This window comes from Carettochelys insculpta, chromosome 1 (genome assembly GCF_033958435.1).
Source record: "Carettochelys insculpta isolate YL-2023 chromosome 1, ASM3395843v1, whole genome shotgun sequence".
NCBI classification, from domain to species: Eukaryota; Metazoa; Chordata; order Testudines; family Carettochelyidae; genus Carettochelys; species Carettochelys insculpta.
The window spans coordinates 293,404,324-293,420,555 of NC_134137.1; the positions used below are offsets into that span (position 1 = coordinate 293,404,324).

General features: G+C 49.4%; 1 long non-coding RNA gene across 1 annotated transcript in view; it reads left to right on the forward strand.

Moving 5' to 3' along the window:
- LOC142022261 (uncharacterized) overlaps window positions 1–16,232 on the forward strand; it is a 51,048-nt gene that overhangs the window by 27,640 nt on the left and 7,176 nt on the right. The window contains exon 2 of the long non-coding RNA XR_012647894.1: window positions 3,011–4,687. This is a non-coding gene — a long non-coding RNA (uncharacterized LOC142022261). The remainder of the gene's footprint in view (window positions 1–3,010; window positions 4,688–16,232) is intronic.

Below are 16,232 nucleotides of genomic sequence, written 5' to 3' on the forward strand. Positions count from 1 at the left end.
TAACTTTCAACAAACTCATTCTTGCAGTAACGTCCATCGACAGATCGCTGTAGTGTAGGCGTAACCTTAGTGTAAGTGACTACCTGCAAAGTGACGGCAAATCTGCTCCTAGGAGCTGGATGGCTGCACTTTAGCTGTTTGTTTCACGCACGGATTTACAATGGCTTTCGGCACAGATGCGCTCCTGTGTAGAAACATGTATAGCTATGGATATTTTTGACGAGTTATTACTCCTTCATGCTACCCTACCATTAACCTTTGAGGTTACTGCAAAATGGCGTACAACAAAAAATAAGGTAGCCATTTTTTAGGTTAAGCCACTGAATTAACTGCACTGGATTAATACATATTGAGAAGCTTAGGCCTCATAAACTGTCAGGCTACACTGGGGAAAACATATTTTTGTGGTAATGCCGCTGTACCTGGAAGGTGCGGCTCATTGACTGAATGAACCCCATTGGCCAGCACGCAGAGATGGGGCAGGGTCATTGCTAATGTGGTTATTCATACCAGCCTGTGCATGCTAGAAGGGAGCAGTGCTTGTGTTCCCCAACAGTACTGTTTACAGAGTGCAGGATTCAGCAGGAGTAAATTGCCCGTAGAGCTACAGCAACTTACATGAGCAGAAGAGCTGCATTACTCTAGTTGCATATCAACGCAGCTCCATAGTAATCAGAGGTAACTGAGGTAACAAGAAGGCAAATCAGGCCCAGGGGTGGTTACAGGCAGGCCAGGATATTATATTTTCACCCTAACTCCGCACTTTGTTGGACACAAAGGCCGTGTCTACACTAGCACCCCCCTTTCGAAAGGGGGATGCTAATGAGACACTTCAGGATATGCTAATGAGGCACTGCAATGAATATGCAGTACCTCATTAGCATAATGGCAGCCATGGCACTTCGAAAGTGCCGCTTTTGATCACGCGTGGTTCGTCTACACGGGGTCCTTTTCGAATAAGGGGATTTCGAAGAGTGCAGGGTCCTTTAGAAAGGACCCCGTGTAGAGCAGCCACGCACAACTGCAAGCAGCACTTTCATTGCAGTGCCTCATTAACATATCCCAAAGTGTCTCATTAGCATCCTCCTTTCGAAAGGGGGGGGCTAGTGTAGACATAGCCAAAATGTTACATGCAAAAAACACACGAGATGTGGCCAAGAGTTTTTCCTTGTTCAGAGCATTTCTACTGCTGTGTTTTGATTTCATAGATGGCTTTTAAAGACACCTTTGTTTTACTGCACGTGTGGCTCCACAGAGATCCCTTGGCAGATTAAAGCAAACACGTTGTATGCCACTGACATTTTAAAACTTCCATAAAAAGTCCCAAAAATCAAAATCAATCAGCAGAGCAAAATGAATAATGACTAAAATATACTGCAAGGAGACTCTCATTAGCTTTACAGTTTAAACTTCTCATATGGTGAATCATGTTATCATTAAGCCATACAAAGACACTTGCAAGTCAGAGGCTGTTATAAAAAGAAAGAAAAGAAAGAAACCCACACCAATCTATGTATTATAATTAATGCAATTGTTGAACTACTTCTTGAAGAGAGGCACAATGACTTCTCTGCATGTAGGGAGACAATAATAACTTGGCTCTGCTGATTAAAGAATAAAAATATCAGACAGCTTGCGGTCAGCAGCAGCTAGGAAAAGAAGCCTGGAGAATGTCAGAGCCTATGCAACATTAAAGCAAAAAGCAGCCATCTGAATCAGCCAGCAAAGGCTGTAGGCAGATGCTGGCTGCATGTGTGGAGAGGTAGGGTCAGCATGAAGGAAGCTAAAGTTTGGAAGGGGTTGGGGGTAGGAAGAGCCCACTGCTAGACTAAAGGAAATAATATGCTTAGCTTCATTTATGAAGAATTTGCAAATTGGCAATTGTGGTTTACTGTGGAGAAGATTATGATGAAGATTAGAATTCCTAACCGGGGTGTAACCAGCATAAAAGAATTAGCTTCCTCTTTTAAGCAATGAGAGAATGTCGAACGGGATGGCTCAGCGGACCGCAAACAGGGAACACCTCACTTCCAGACCACTGGTTCAGACTATAAGGACACATAGTACATCTGTAGCATCCTTCAATCAAGGACCTCTAAATGCTCTCAAGCATTAACTGATTGAGCCTCACAACCATCAGGTTTAGGTGCTAAAGGCTACGTCTACACGTGAAGCCAACATCGAAATAGCTTATTTCGATGTAGCAACATCGAAATAGGCTATTTCGATGAATAACGTCTACACGTCCTCCAGGGCTGGCAACGTCAATGTTCAACTTCGACGTTGCACGGCACCACATCGAAATAGGTGCTGCGAGGGTACGTCTACATGCCAAAGTAGCACACATCGAAATAAGGGTGCCAGGCACAGCTGCAGATAGGGTCACAGGGCGGACTCAACAGCAAGCCGCTCCCTTAAAGGGCCCCTCCCAGACACAGTTGCACTAAACAACACAAGATACACAGAGCTGACAACTGGTTGCAGACCCTGTGCCTGCAGCATGGATCCCCAGCTGCCGCAGCAGCAGCCAGAAGCCCTGGGCTAAGGGCTGCTGCCCACGGTGACCATAGAGCCCCGCAGGGGCTGGAGAGAGAGCATCTCTCAACCCCCCAGCTGATGGCCGCCATGGAGGACCCAGCAATTTCGACGTTGCGGGACGCGGATCGTCTACATGGTCCCTACTTCGACGTTGAACGTCGAAGTAGGGCGCTATTCCGATCCCCTCATGAGGTTAGCGACTTCGACGTCTCGCCGCCTAACGTCGAAGTTAACTTCGAAATAGCGCCCGACGCATGTAGCCGCGACGGGCGCTATTTCGAAGTTGGTGCCGCTACTTCGAAGTAGCGTGCACGTGTAGACACAGCTAAAGAGAGAGAAAGTTCAGTTCATACCCCACAGAAATGTGACCACTTTTGGAGAGGAACACAGCAGCTGTTTCACAGTGCACAGGGTCTTTCTTTTATCTTTCAGTTCCACTTCAACTATTTAACTTTTGTTTATCTTCCTTAAGGCTACATCCAAGGAGCTAAATACCAACCTGTAGTGGACAGCCTATGATGTAAGGTAACCTGCATGGCAAAAAGAAGATGGGAGGAACACAGAAAAGGACAGCAGTAAAGGGCTATCCAGTGTCCCATATACTGGAAGAAGTGAATTGGTGGATGTCTTCCAACTCTCTGTGGAGAGATAGCCACATATTACAAAAGCCATAACAGAAAGAAGTATGAACTAGAACTTTAGTTATGCATCTCAGTATACACTATGACAGTCCATCTCGATTAAAGGATGAAGTACATTCGTGGGGCAGGTAGAAGAAACCTATACAACTGCTGGTCCTTTTTTCGATCAATCACTTCAGGCTCAAAAAAGAGGGCTAAGTTAACTTAAAAAATGTAAACACCTGAGATTCTTTCACAGTAGAATAAGAAAGGAAGACCTCATTGAGAAGCAAAGACAAATGAAATGCATAAAAAATTGCAATGACCATTTTGTTGATGATGTAGGATCTAAAGAAATAAAACTGTGTAAAGTAACACTACAACCAGGCAGAAGGGCTATTTCCAGCATTAATCACTCACTGGAGAGTTTTCTGTTCACAGAATTTTGCCCCAAATAAGAAAGCTGTGTATGCAGTTAGTGTGAACTTAGCCCAGTAAGTCATGTATGAAGGGACCTGATGATTTGAAATGAATAATCCTTGCAAAAGGCCTGGTGGGCTGGTCTGTTTGATGCATTAGTCAGATGCACAATTTAGCTCATAGAACCACTACCAGTAAATCTCACCACACCCACAAATCTCTTGGAGGGGGAGGGGAAGCCTATTTTCATTACTACTTTAAGGCTATGTCTACCCGTGTATGCTACATGGAAATAGCGTATTTCGATGTAGCGACATCAAAAGGCTATTTTGATGAATAACGTCTACACGTCCTCCAGGGCTGGTGCCGTCGACGTTCAACATCGACGTTGGGCAGCACCACATCGAAGTAGGCGCTCCGAGGGAACATCTACACGCCAAACTAACACACATCGAAATAAGGGTGCCAGGAACAGCTGCAGACAGGGTCACAGGGCGGACTAGCGCTTCCGGGGCAACAGCTAGCCGCTCCCTTAAAGGGCCCCTCCCAGACACACTCAGCCTGCACAGCACATGGTCTGCAGAGCCATAGGCACGCACACCTCGAGCGACGCAGTCATGGACCCTCAGCAGCAGCAGCAGCAGCAGCAGCAGCCAGGGGTCCACACAGCCACCCCTGTAGGAGCAGTGCTCGCCCTGCTCAATGCCATGCAGGAGGCAGCTGATCACATCCTAGCCACAGAGGAGGAGCTGCCCACAGGGGAGCAGGAAGCAACCCCAAACCCTGCAGCCCCCTGCCCGCCCCGCCACACACACCGCTGGCTGTGGAGCTACCCCACGAGCACCGACTGGTGGGAGCGGCTGGTGCTCAGCGAGTGGGACGACGACCGCTGGCTCCAGAACTTTTGCATGAGCCGACAGACATTTCTGGAGCTATGCCAGTGGCTCACCCCCGCACTCAGGCACCAGGACACCTTCATGCGGCGTGCCCTCAGCGTGGAGAAATGAGCCGGCATCACTGTCTGGAAGTTGGCCACTCCAGACAGCTACCGATCCGTGGGCCAGCAGTTTGGCGTCGGCAAGGCCACTGTTGGGGCTGTCCTCATGGAGGTAAGAGGACCCACGGGGGGAGGGGGAGGCAGCCCTGGCAGGGGAGGGCCACACACACCCTGCACACCCCTCATTGGTGCTCTCCCATGTGCTTCCCCTGTAGGTCATCCGCGCCATCAACGCCCTGCTCCTCCACAGGCTCATGAGGCTTGGGGACCCGGATGCCGCCATCGCGGGCTTTGCCACCCTGGGCTTCCCCAGTTGCTTCGGGGCTCTGGATGGGACTCACATCCCCATCCGCGCCCCGGAGCACAGTGGAGGACGCTACTTAAACAGGAAGGGCTACCACTCAGTAGTCCTCCAGGCCTTGGTGGACAGCCGGGGCCGTTTCCAGGACATTTATATGGGCTGGCCTGGCAGCACCCACGATGCCCAGGTATTCCGGAACTCGGGCCTGTGCCGCCAGCTGGAGGCGGGGACCTACATCCCCCAGTGGGAGATCCCTGTGGGGGACACCACCATGCCCCTCTGCGTCATCGCAGACGCGGCATACCCCCTCTGGCCCTGGCTCATGCACCCTTACACGGGCCACCTGTCAGCCAGCAAGGAGCACTTCAACATGCGCCTGAACCACGCGCATCAGGTGGTGGAGCGCACATTTGGCCGCCTCAAGGGGCGCTGGAGGTGTCTCCTCACCCACCTTGATGCGGGCCCCACCAACATCCCCCAGATTGTGGGCACATGCAGCACCCTCCACAACCTCGTCGAGAGCAAGGGGGAGGCCTTCTTTCAGGACTGGGCTGTGGAGGCTGGCAGGGCCAATGTGCAGCCACCCGCTGCCCTCAGTCGCCAGGTGGACCCCGAAGGGACCTGGGTCTGGGAGGCCCTGCAGGCCCAGTTCGAAAAGGCCGCAGGGTGAATGCTGGCAGGCCCTGCACTGCACCCCCCCCATCCTCCACAACACTCCCTGCCCCTACGCCCACACCACAGAGCACCCAAGAGCACACACCCCCGCTTTTCTTGTAAATAAAAACAGACATGTTTTTTGTCAAACCAGAATATATATGTTGAACTCTTCTTCTTATATTATAACTATGTACAGCCAAAATAAATATTATATATATACGTATTATCAGATGAAAGGAAAAAAAAGGGGAAGACAAGGAAGGGGAGAACTATTTACATGGGGGGGCAGATATCATCATAACATAACAGAACAGGGGTCTAATACAAACTATAGACAAAACATAGGTGAGGGGGATATATACAAAGGGAGGGGGGACCACGTCCTGGGCCCCACGCCCCCTAATGTCCAGCGCTGGGGGTGGGCGGCCACGACCTGCGCCTCGGCCGCAGCCCACGCCGGGGCTGGCTGGGGGCCGAGCGGACCGGGAGATAAGGCCGGCAGGTGTCAGCTGGCCCTAGGTCCCCCTCGGCAGATGGGCCCTCGGTGGCGGATGGCGGTGCGATGGCGGGTGGAGCAGGCAGGGCGGGCAGAGCGGTGGCCGGCGCGACATGGGGGGCCAGGTAGTCTGCTATGCACTCCAAAGTGCGCATAAAGGCCCCCCATGCCTCCTGGTGCCAGGCCAGCACCCGCTCTTGGAGCTGGAAGTGCTGCTCCTCCACCCGCAGACGCTGCTCGGAGACCTCCAGCTGCCGACGAAGGATGGCCAGCAGCTGGGGGTCCGTCGCCGTCCGGGGGCGGTGCTGGCTCCACCGTTGTCCCCGCCCTGGGGCCGGTCGGTGCTCCGCCGAGGGGCTGGCCTGGAGTGATGGCCCTGGTGGGCTCTCCGGGACCACTGACACCTCGCCGGCGGCGCTCTCTGGTCCTTCCGATGGTGCAGCTGTGGAACACAGGGGGGGAAGAAGAGTGGAGACAGCCGTTAGTGTGGCCCCTGAGCTGTGGCCGTTGTCCCCCCACCCCTCTGCTGCTGGTTCCCCATCCCCATCCCCGGGAGATGCTGCTGCTGCTGCTGCTGCTGCTGGGTCTCCCACCCCCTCCCCCCGGGGGACCCTAAGTTCCGCTACCCCCATCCCCAGGGATGGGGCATGGCACTGTCATGCTGGGGGGGCAGGGGCTGATGCACTCTTCTGAGGGACATGGCACTGCTGTCCCTGGGGCCATGGTCATCTGGGCATGAGGAGGGCCCTGGTCATATCTGTTACCCCTGCCCCTCAACCCCGGGGGTGTGCACTGGGGGGGTACATACCTGATGGTCCACTCCCATGGTCGGAGGACACCCAGTGGGCAGACGCCCTGCTGGAGCTCCGGGACGGGATGTGGATCCGGAGCCCTGCGTCGCTGGAGGAGGACCTGGGGTGTGGGGCTTACCTCCGGGGCGGACTCCGCCTCTGGGGCCTGCTGGGGCTCATTGGCCGAGGTATCAAGAGTGGCCGGAGGGGAGGAGGGGTGCCGGGGTCCCAGGATGGCCCTGAGCTCCCTATAAAAGGGGCAAGTGACGGGGGTGGCCCCAGATCGGCCGGCCGCATCCCTGGCCCAGGCGTAACCCTGCCGCAGCTCCTTCACCTTACTCCTGACGTGGTCAGGAGTGCGGGCAGGGTGACCCCGGGTGGCTAGGCCCTCGGCCAGCCGAGCGAACGCATCCGTGTTCCTCCTCTTGCTCCCCATTACCTGGAGCACCTCCTCCTCACTCCAGAGCCCCAGCAGGCCCCGAAGCTCGGCCTCCGTCCAGAAGGGGCCCCGCTGCCGCTTCCCAGCCTGGCTGCCGGTGTGGGAGCCCTGGCTCCCCTTGGGGGGGGTGCCCTGGGGGTGCTTAGGGGGCTGGGGGGTGGCCATCGCAGTGGTGGGGGGTTGTTCTGGCTGCAGAGGAGCGTGTAGGCTGGCTGCGTGGCTGGGCTGCCACCTGCACACTCTCTCAGCTTCCTGCACCGGAAGGCAGGGAGCAGGGAGCTTTAAGGGGCCGCTGCACGTGGCGACCATCGAGCTCAGGGGCTGGAGAGAGCGTCTCTCAACCCCTCAGCTGATGGCCGCCATGGCGGACCCCGCTATTTCGATGTTGTGGGACGCGCAATGGCTACACGTTCCCTACTTCCACGTTCAACGTCGAAGTAGGGCGCTATTCCCATCTCCTGATGGGGATAGCGACTTCGACGTCTTGCCGCCTTACGTCAATGTCAACTTCGAAATAGTGCCCGCCACGGATAGCCATGACGGGCGCTATTTTGAAGTTGGCGCAGCTACTTCGAAGTAGCCGGCACGTGTAGACGCGGCTTAACACAGAATGCCCACCAGCTAACTGCACTCCACAGAGTAAGGGCAACAAGCAATACAGAATCTCCTTCCTCACAGTGCCTCAACCATTCAAAGGGATTTTAATTTTTAAAAATCTCAGCCAGGATGTGAGTTCTGAGATGGGTGTTCCCACACCAGAGTGCATATGTGACTTAGAGCAGTGGTGAGCAAACTTTTTATATCAGGCCCCACTTGTCTTCCCTGCAATTAGGAGGGGCCTCCCAACCTGTCTAATGTAAACCAAACAGATGGAAATTTCAGTTATGGTCATATAAAAAAAAAAGCCCACCTTTTTGTCAGGTGTAAGAAAATAGGTATGTAGAATGTAAAAGCTAATCAGTACATAAATGTGAATATCCATCCATAAAATAGTAACATATTTCAATATTTTTAATGAGCTGGATGAGCCTGACACGTAGCAGCTGATCATGCTGCGTCCACTCTTATGAAACTTCATGCCCCTCAAAGGTCCTGCCCCTCCCACTTTGCTCGCTCCTGATTTAGAGTGAAGTTTTGTGTGAAGATCCCACGGGAGGTCTATATGCCCACTCTCATCCAACTCTTAAGGGCATGTCTACACTACCTGCTGGATCCACAGGCAGTGACTGATCCAGCTGGGGTTGATTTATCACGTCTAGTATAGATACAAGAAACCAACTGCCAAGCACTCTCCCACCGACTCCTTTACTCTGCTAGAACGAGAAATGTAGCTGGAGTTGACAGGAGAGCATCAGCCAATGATTCACCACAGCAAAGCAGATCAAAGTATGTTGACTTCAGATACACTATTCACGAATGACACATCAAGTGGATCAATGTATGTTCCCGACACACAGCAGCCAATGGAATCCAGCCGTGAGTGAATCCAGCACACAAGAAAATGACTTCATGGTACTGACTAAATTACAGTAAGAAAGTGATCACAGAAGTGTAACCCCTCTGTTGGAAGGAGTTGGCAGCAACCTGGGCCGGGTTCAACATCTAGGGGTTCCTTTTCATCCATCTCACATAAAACCGGCTTGAGCCCCCACCCAGTAGCCTGTGAAATTCACACACCCCTGGGCGCCTTGGAGAGGCAATGCTTCCCTACGTGGAAGCACAGAGTCTGAGTGTTGAAAAGCTTGGGAAAATACCACACTCAGAGTTCATAACCAATCCTCAAGTAACTGTCCCAGCTCAAATGGATTGAGCAGTGTCCTTGGCCTCTCAGGCTCACTAGTCCAATACAGTAAACAGCCAATCCATACACCCAAACTTTCTCTGTATCCCTCTTCAAATGCCCCACTTACAGCTCCGTCCAGGCCCTGGCACATCACTCTGATGCATTCCCTCATTGAGCCTAAGGCAATGCCACCTTTGTGCTGGTCTGGCGTTCCACTTGCCCCCTGCCCGCTGACCCACAGGCCGCCCGCCGGTTGCTCCTGCTGTCCACCTGCTGCTTCTCCTACTGGCCAACCACCGGTCATGCCTGCCAGCTGCCTGATGCTTCTCTTACCAACCATCCGCCGATCGCACCCGTCGGCCACCTGCTCCTTCTCCTACTGGCCATCTGCCGGCCGTGCCTCCCAGCTGCCTGCTACTCCTTCTATCAGCTACTCCTACCAGCCATCCAATGGTCGCCTGCTGCTGTCTTGTGGGTTTTGCTATAGGCAAAACCCTGTGATTCCAGCTCTCCCTAGCTCTATTCATCTCTCAGTGACTTCAGCTCTCAGTGATTTCAGCTCATAGTGGTGTTCATCTGTGGGCCTAGCCACAGCATCTCAATATCCACCAAGGTGGATTCGCACAGAATAGCTATAGACCTGTCTTTAGGTCTAGCTTTGAACAGTGGTGGGGGAGAACTAGTCAAACCAATCTTACAGCTGTAAAGCCAAAAGGCTTCTAGCCAACTGGTTCAACCACTATCCATCCCGCTCCTTTTCTTTTACAATGCTTAGATGGAGGGATCCCTCTGAATCCATATCTTACACAATGGTGATGACTGCCCTGTACCCCCACAACAACTTCAAGAACTGGTGAGACTCTACAATTCTCACACTGGGTGATAGCATAAACTGTGACTTTACATGTTGCTTACAATAAACAAAATGTCATTGCTTCATGTGCTCCCATCAGGCTTTGTTTTCAAAGCATTGCATATGTACACCTTTGTATTTTCATGCAAATGATCTCTAAAGGACACATTCCCCAAATCCTTGAGCAGTAGCTTGTGCCTGCTGGCACTTTCCTTACAGAAGCAAACTGTGATTGCCATTTGGGAATGCAGTGCACCTGGAAGTTGATGCTAACTGTAACCCACACTCTTAAGGGTGTGGTTCACTGTCCCACATAGTGGCACCCAAACCACTTACACAGAGCAAGAATTAATCTCCTTTTCAGCCTTAGCTGAGAGCCAGGCAGCTCAAACTATAGAAGCTCCTGCACTAAGCTCTACAGGTTTGAGTCCACCTGTAGGTGGTTATACAACCACAGGCTAAAAAAGTCCGATGTATTGGCAACATACTGGATTCACAGACTTGCTATTTAAAGAGTGAAAAGCAAGGAAATGAGTAATAACCACATATGGAAGCACACAGCAAGAAATCATTCCTGTCTCTTTCTACTGGTTACAGTTAGTGCTTAAGAACCTTACGCAAGAGTCAACAATACGCAGACCCTCAACAACAGTCATGGCCTAAGTTCGTGAAGCCCTGAAACAGCAACTGAAAAAGAGAATCCATCTCAGTGTCTAAATATACCTCCCGATCCAGTCCAGCCTTTCTGCAGATCCCTGCTGGAAGGAAGCCATTTTTCTGGAGTGTATTTCCAAGAAAGCAGTTGACAAGCTTGGCACGGCTTTTCCTGGAAATGTTCAATAGGTCATCATCTGGAAGGGAGTGCTGACTGATGGAACTGAACAGATATTTTTTCCTGAGCTCCACACACCACTCACTGCTTTTAGTACGGCTTGTTCCTCAGGTGCAGCAACCTTATATCAAATACAATCTGCAGTAAATTGGCCTCATGAAGCATTCTTCGAGTCTCATTTCCTTTCTGGCAGCACAGCCACAACTCTTCTGCTGTTGCCAGGGTGCCTGCTGCTAAGTGAAGACAGACAGCCTCAGTTTATAAATGACAGCACCACCTACTTGCTTACACTAGTGCAGGGGAAGCATGCCACTAAAACACAATGGGGAATTCTGAGACTCTGATTCTGGAAAAAGCTTTATGGCGTGCACGCCTGAACTCTGAACTAAAGCACACCACAGACGCATTTCTTTAACCTTTTGCACCTTTTCCCTGTTTACCTGCTTTCATTCACAGATTGCAAGGCCAAGAGAAACCATTGTGATGCTCTCGTCTCATGCCCCATGTAACACAGGCCAGAGGAGGTCACTGAAAAATGAAGCGTGTAGTGGAGTCCTGGGGGTTGGAAAGTTGCCCCACATTAAAAATGCCAACCAGAGATATTTTAAAGTTCCCCATTTTATTTTTTTTCTAGCTTCTTCTATGGCTATAATGTCTTTACTTGGTGTTGTTTGTAATAAGCCTATCAATATTTCTCTTCTTTTCCAATTCTGCGGTAGATTGTGTCATCACATGCTAGATAAGCAAGCTGGCCTAGGCAACTTCCACAGCCCCATCCTTGCTTGCACACATGCAGGTGGCAGGGCAGGATCACTACTTAGATATAGGGCTAGGAAGGGTCTACCTGCCAGGCAGACCCCCAAGCAAAGGACAAAGGGGGTGCAGTATGCTAGCTAGGGGACACATCCAGCCTTTTAGCGGCATTTACGTCTCTATTTCACACCAGTTATTGTGAGGTGTCAATTATTGTGTTATCTCAGCACCAGCCGGGGTACATATGGCTCCCTTTTTTAGAAGAGCAACCAAATGCATCCACTATGAGGCACCCTAAGCCTGTTATGTGGAACTCTGGTCTGGCCAGCAGCATTCTGGCAGCACAGGTATCCTGTGAATGTTCCGGCTCCCCCTAGTTGCGCTAGCCAAGGGAGGGCTTGGGCCTTCAGCATACAGCAAATACTGTGTTTATTTTCTCCCCAGATCCCAAGAGCATTACATGGCCATTTGGGTTTAACTTTTACCTACACAGCACCATGTGTTAAAGGATCTTTGCTTCTGTATAAGCACAGTTTGAGGGAGCATCTGCTGACACTGCTGTCAGAAGCAGCCACAATACAATCCTGCTTTCTGTTTGCAGTCCCATGAAATCAGTGCTTAGTTATTTTCTCTTTGCAAATACTTTTCCAACAGGACAGCATGGCTCTGAAATTTAGGAAACAATCGAAACACCTTGGATAGATCAGAATTCAGAGCATCCCCTATCTTTTGCATTTACACAAAGGCTAGAAGATAGCCTTTTAAAGAAGATAACATTTTCATTGTATAGCTCAGGAGTTTCCCTTTTGAAATTTCTGGCCATTCTGCAGTTCAGGGCTACAGCTGTTCGGTGAGCCTAACTTTCAGAATGATTTTCCAGGGGCTCAGTTTTCACCCCTCTTCAGTTCAACTCACATATAATATGCTTGCTGTCTGCAAGGAATTTAATTGCTATAATTTCTGTAAAACTAAGCATCAAGTCACAAAATGCTCATCCAAATTTATTTTCAGGTATGCATATAACAATGGAAAATATATTTTTTAATAAAAAAAACACAAAATTTGATATTCACTTCCTGTTGTTTGGTGTTTTAAAGCACCTTTCAGCTGCAGAGCACATTACAAAGGTTGGGTAGTAAGTATTATTACTCCCATTTTACAGATGGGAAGACTAAGGCCTGGAGAGGGGAAATGGTTTAACCAGTCACAGTAAGTCACCGGCAGAGCCCCCTGTCTCTTAACAGAGAGTTCTGTACACAGAACCACAAAGTCCAAGGATGGTCAGCCTATTAGAACATAAGAGCCAGCCCCGATGCTTGAATCCAGACATGAGTTTTCCCAGCGTTTGCAGGCATGTATGAATTGGGAGGAGGGGTTGATGCAGACTGCTAGCTTGAAAGGGAGGCGTCTCTTTTTTAAAAAAAGTTTCCAGTATTTTTATTTAAAAAAATATAAATGTCTATTCACTATGTTTTCTCAACCCACCAACTTCTAGAATTTGTCAGGCTGCAGTGAAACAGATGGGAGCGACACACCTCAAAGCCATGGTGGATCAGTAATCACTTAAAAAAAAGAGAGCTGAGAACAAGGTTGAAACACTCAGATGTACTCAATATCCCCAAATATACCCATCTTTATTCAACTGCTTTGGGGTATTTACTTATTAATGTGTTCAAACACCAAAATGTTGTGTGGGACCCTTCAGTTCATTTTGAGCTGCTCCTTACCTGTTTTTTTTTCCCCCAAAAATATTTACAATACATTCACTTGGCACTGCATTAGCCAAGCTTGAAATTCTGTTAATACAACTTTCTCTGAGAGCTGAGGAGCCCACAGGAGTGAAGGAGTTAGTTAGTTAGTTAGTTAGTTAAAACCTATTACACCTGCTGGCGTGAAGGGCAGCAACAAAGGTCCTCCACTTCTTTCTGTCTTTGGCCATTTTCTCCAATGTGTCCCACTTGTATATGAGTCTCTTCATGTCTGCCTCAACAGTACACCACCATGCTTCCGTCACCCTTCAAGCATCCAGTGAAGTGCTATCTTTTACAATGGCATCTGTTTCCCTTTTGATCACATGCCCCATCCATCTCCAGTGTCTTCTCAAGATGATAGTGGTCTTATCCTCCTGGTGGCATTGCAGCTGTGGGTCATGGTTGCAGATTGTCTTCTGACAAAAGATGTGAAGCATCTTGCGAAGGCTAGTGGTGTGAAAGGATGAGGGCTTGGCAAGGTCACACTGTCCCCCGCCAGCACTCGGTGCTGTATAATAGTGTTGATATGACACAGCTCTTGTCCAGCTTAAGCTTGGTGTGGACACTCTACTGTGTAGATTTCCATACACTGTTCATACTTCTGAGGACATTTGTGGCCTTGCTTAGTCAGCTCTGGATGTTGGTCTTGGTATCTCCATCTTGGCAGATGATGCTGTCTAAGTATGTAAAGCTGTCTGTGCTGTGTAAGTCTGCATCATCTATCTTTACTGGTACTGGCGAATCTATGCTGAGAGTCATAATCTCTGGGTTTTTTTGGCTAACTCTTAGCCAACCTGGCATCCAAAGGTGCATAGGCATTGTGTCTTTTCTTGCATGTGTTGATGGGTATGGGAAAGCAACACAAGGTCATCCTCAAAATCAAGGTCTTCCGATGTGGAAAAAGGTGTCCGTCTGATACTCCTTGATGCATCTGCTGTTGTTCTCCACATCACCCAGTCGATCACCATGTTGAAGAGTAGTGCCTACATGGTGTATCCGTGTCTGATCCCAGTCTTGGTTTCAAAAGACAGATCGTAGTATCCCACGCTGCATGTGAATTTGGTGTAAAAACTCTGGATGAGCTGGACCACTTGTAGAGGGATTCCATAGGCTCTCAGAATGTGCCAAAGACTCTCTGTGTATGCTGTCAAAAGCCTTTTCAAAGTTGGCAAAGATTATGTACAACCTTAGATTTAGATATTGGCATAGAAAGTATGCTTATTAAGTTTGCAGATGATACTAAACTAGGAGCGGTTGCAACTGCTTTGGAGGATAGGGTCAAAATTCAAAATGATCTGGACAAATTGGAGAAATGGTCTGAGGTAAACAGGATGAAGTTTAATAAAGACAAATGCAAAGTGCTCCACTTAGGATGGAACAATCAGTTTCGCACATACAGAATGGGGAGAGACTGTCTAGGAAGGAGTATGGCAGAAAGGGATCTAGGGGTTATAGTGAACCACAAGCTAAACATGAGTCAGCAGTGTGATGCTGTTGCAAAAAAAGCAAACATGATTTTGGGATGCATTAACAGGTGTGCTGTGAGCAAGACACAAGAAGTCATTCTTCTGCTCTACTCTGTGCTGCTTAGGCCTAAGTTGGAGTATTGTGTCCAGTTCTGGGCACTGCATTTCAAGAAAGATGTGGAGAAATTGGAAAGGGTCTAGAAAAGAGCAACAAGAATGATCAGAGGTCTAGAAAACATGACCTATGAAGAAAGGCTGAAAGAATTGGGCTTGTTTAGTTTGGAAAAAAGAAGATTGAGGGGGGACATGATAGTGGTTTTCAGGTATCTAAAAGGGTGTCATAAGGACAAGTGAGGAAACTTGCTTTTCTTGGCCTCTGAGGACAGAACAAGAAGCAATGGGCTTAAACTGCAGCAAGGGAGGTTTAGACTGGCCATTAGGAGAAAGTTCCTAACTGTCAGGGTGGTCAAACACTGGAATAACTTGCCTAGGGAGGTTGTGGAATCTCCATCTGGAGATATTTAAGAGCAGGTTAGATAAATGTCTGTCAGGGATGATCTAGACAGTACTTGGTCCTGCCATGAGGGCAGGGGGTTGGACTGTATGACTTCTCAAGGTCCCTTCCAGCCCTAATATTCTATGATTCTATGATTAACTGTCTCTACCACTCTGTGCACTGCTCTATGATGTTTCTCCGGGTGAAAATCTTGTCTATACATCCCCTTCCCTTGAAAACTCCAGCTTGTTCATTCCTCAGAGACTTCTTGATGGCATCGGAGATCCGCTGGAAGATGACCTTGGCTAGGACCTTGCTAGGTATGGATAGAAGGGTGATCCCATGCCCGTTGCTGCAGTCACTGAGAGCTCCTTTCTTGGCAATCTTGACGATGACTCCTCAGCTATCTGTTGTCCTTCCCAAATTGTTGCAAACACTGGTTGGAGAATGGTGACTGCAAGTTCTGGGTCTGCTTTAAACAACTCCACATCCAGGTTGTCAAGTCCTGGAGCTTTGCTGTTTTACAGAGATTTGATGGCTGTACTGACTTCTTCTTTCGCTAGTGGATCAACGTTAATATCAAGGTCCTCCTCAGTTTTCTGGATGTCCACTTCTTCAGGTGGTGGTCTATTTAGACCTCTGAAGTGTTCTGTCCAGTGTGCTTCTTGCTCTTTCTTTGTTGTCGATAACTGCCCTTGTTTGTCCATGATGGGGGCACTAGTCCTGCCATGATACTTGCCATAAACACGCTTGGTGACTCTGTACATGTTTCCTCGCTCCCCTCGATTAGCTGCATCTTCAGCTTTCGTTGCAAGGTCCTCCATGAAAGCTCATTTGTCTGCCCCCACTAGCTTCTTCACTTTACAGTTTGCCTCTTTGTAATTCTGCTTGTAACTTTCTTGAATTCTGGCTGATTTAGCATTTACAAGTCTCTTCTTTATGTTCTATCTCTCTCTGATGGCTTTCCATGCATCAGGCTTGATCCACTTCTTCCTCTTCTTTCTATCCTTGAAACCCAGGCAAGCCTCACTTCTCTTTG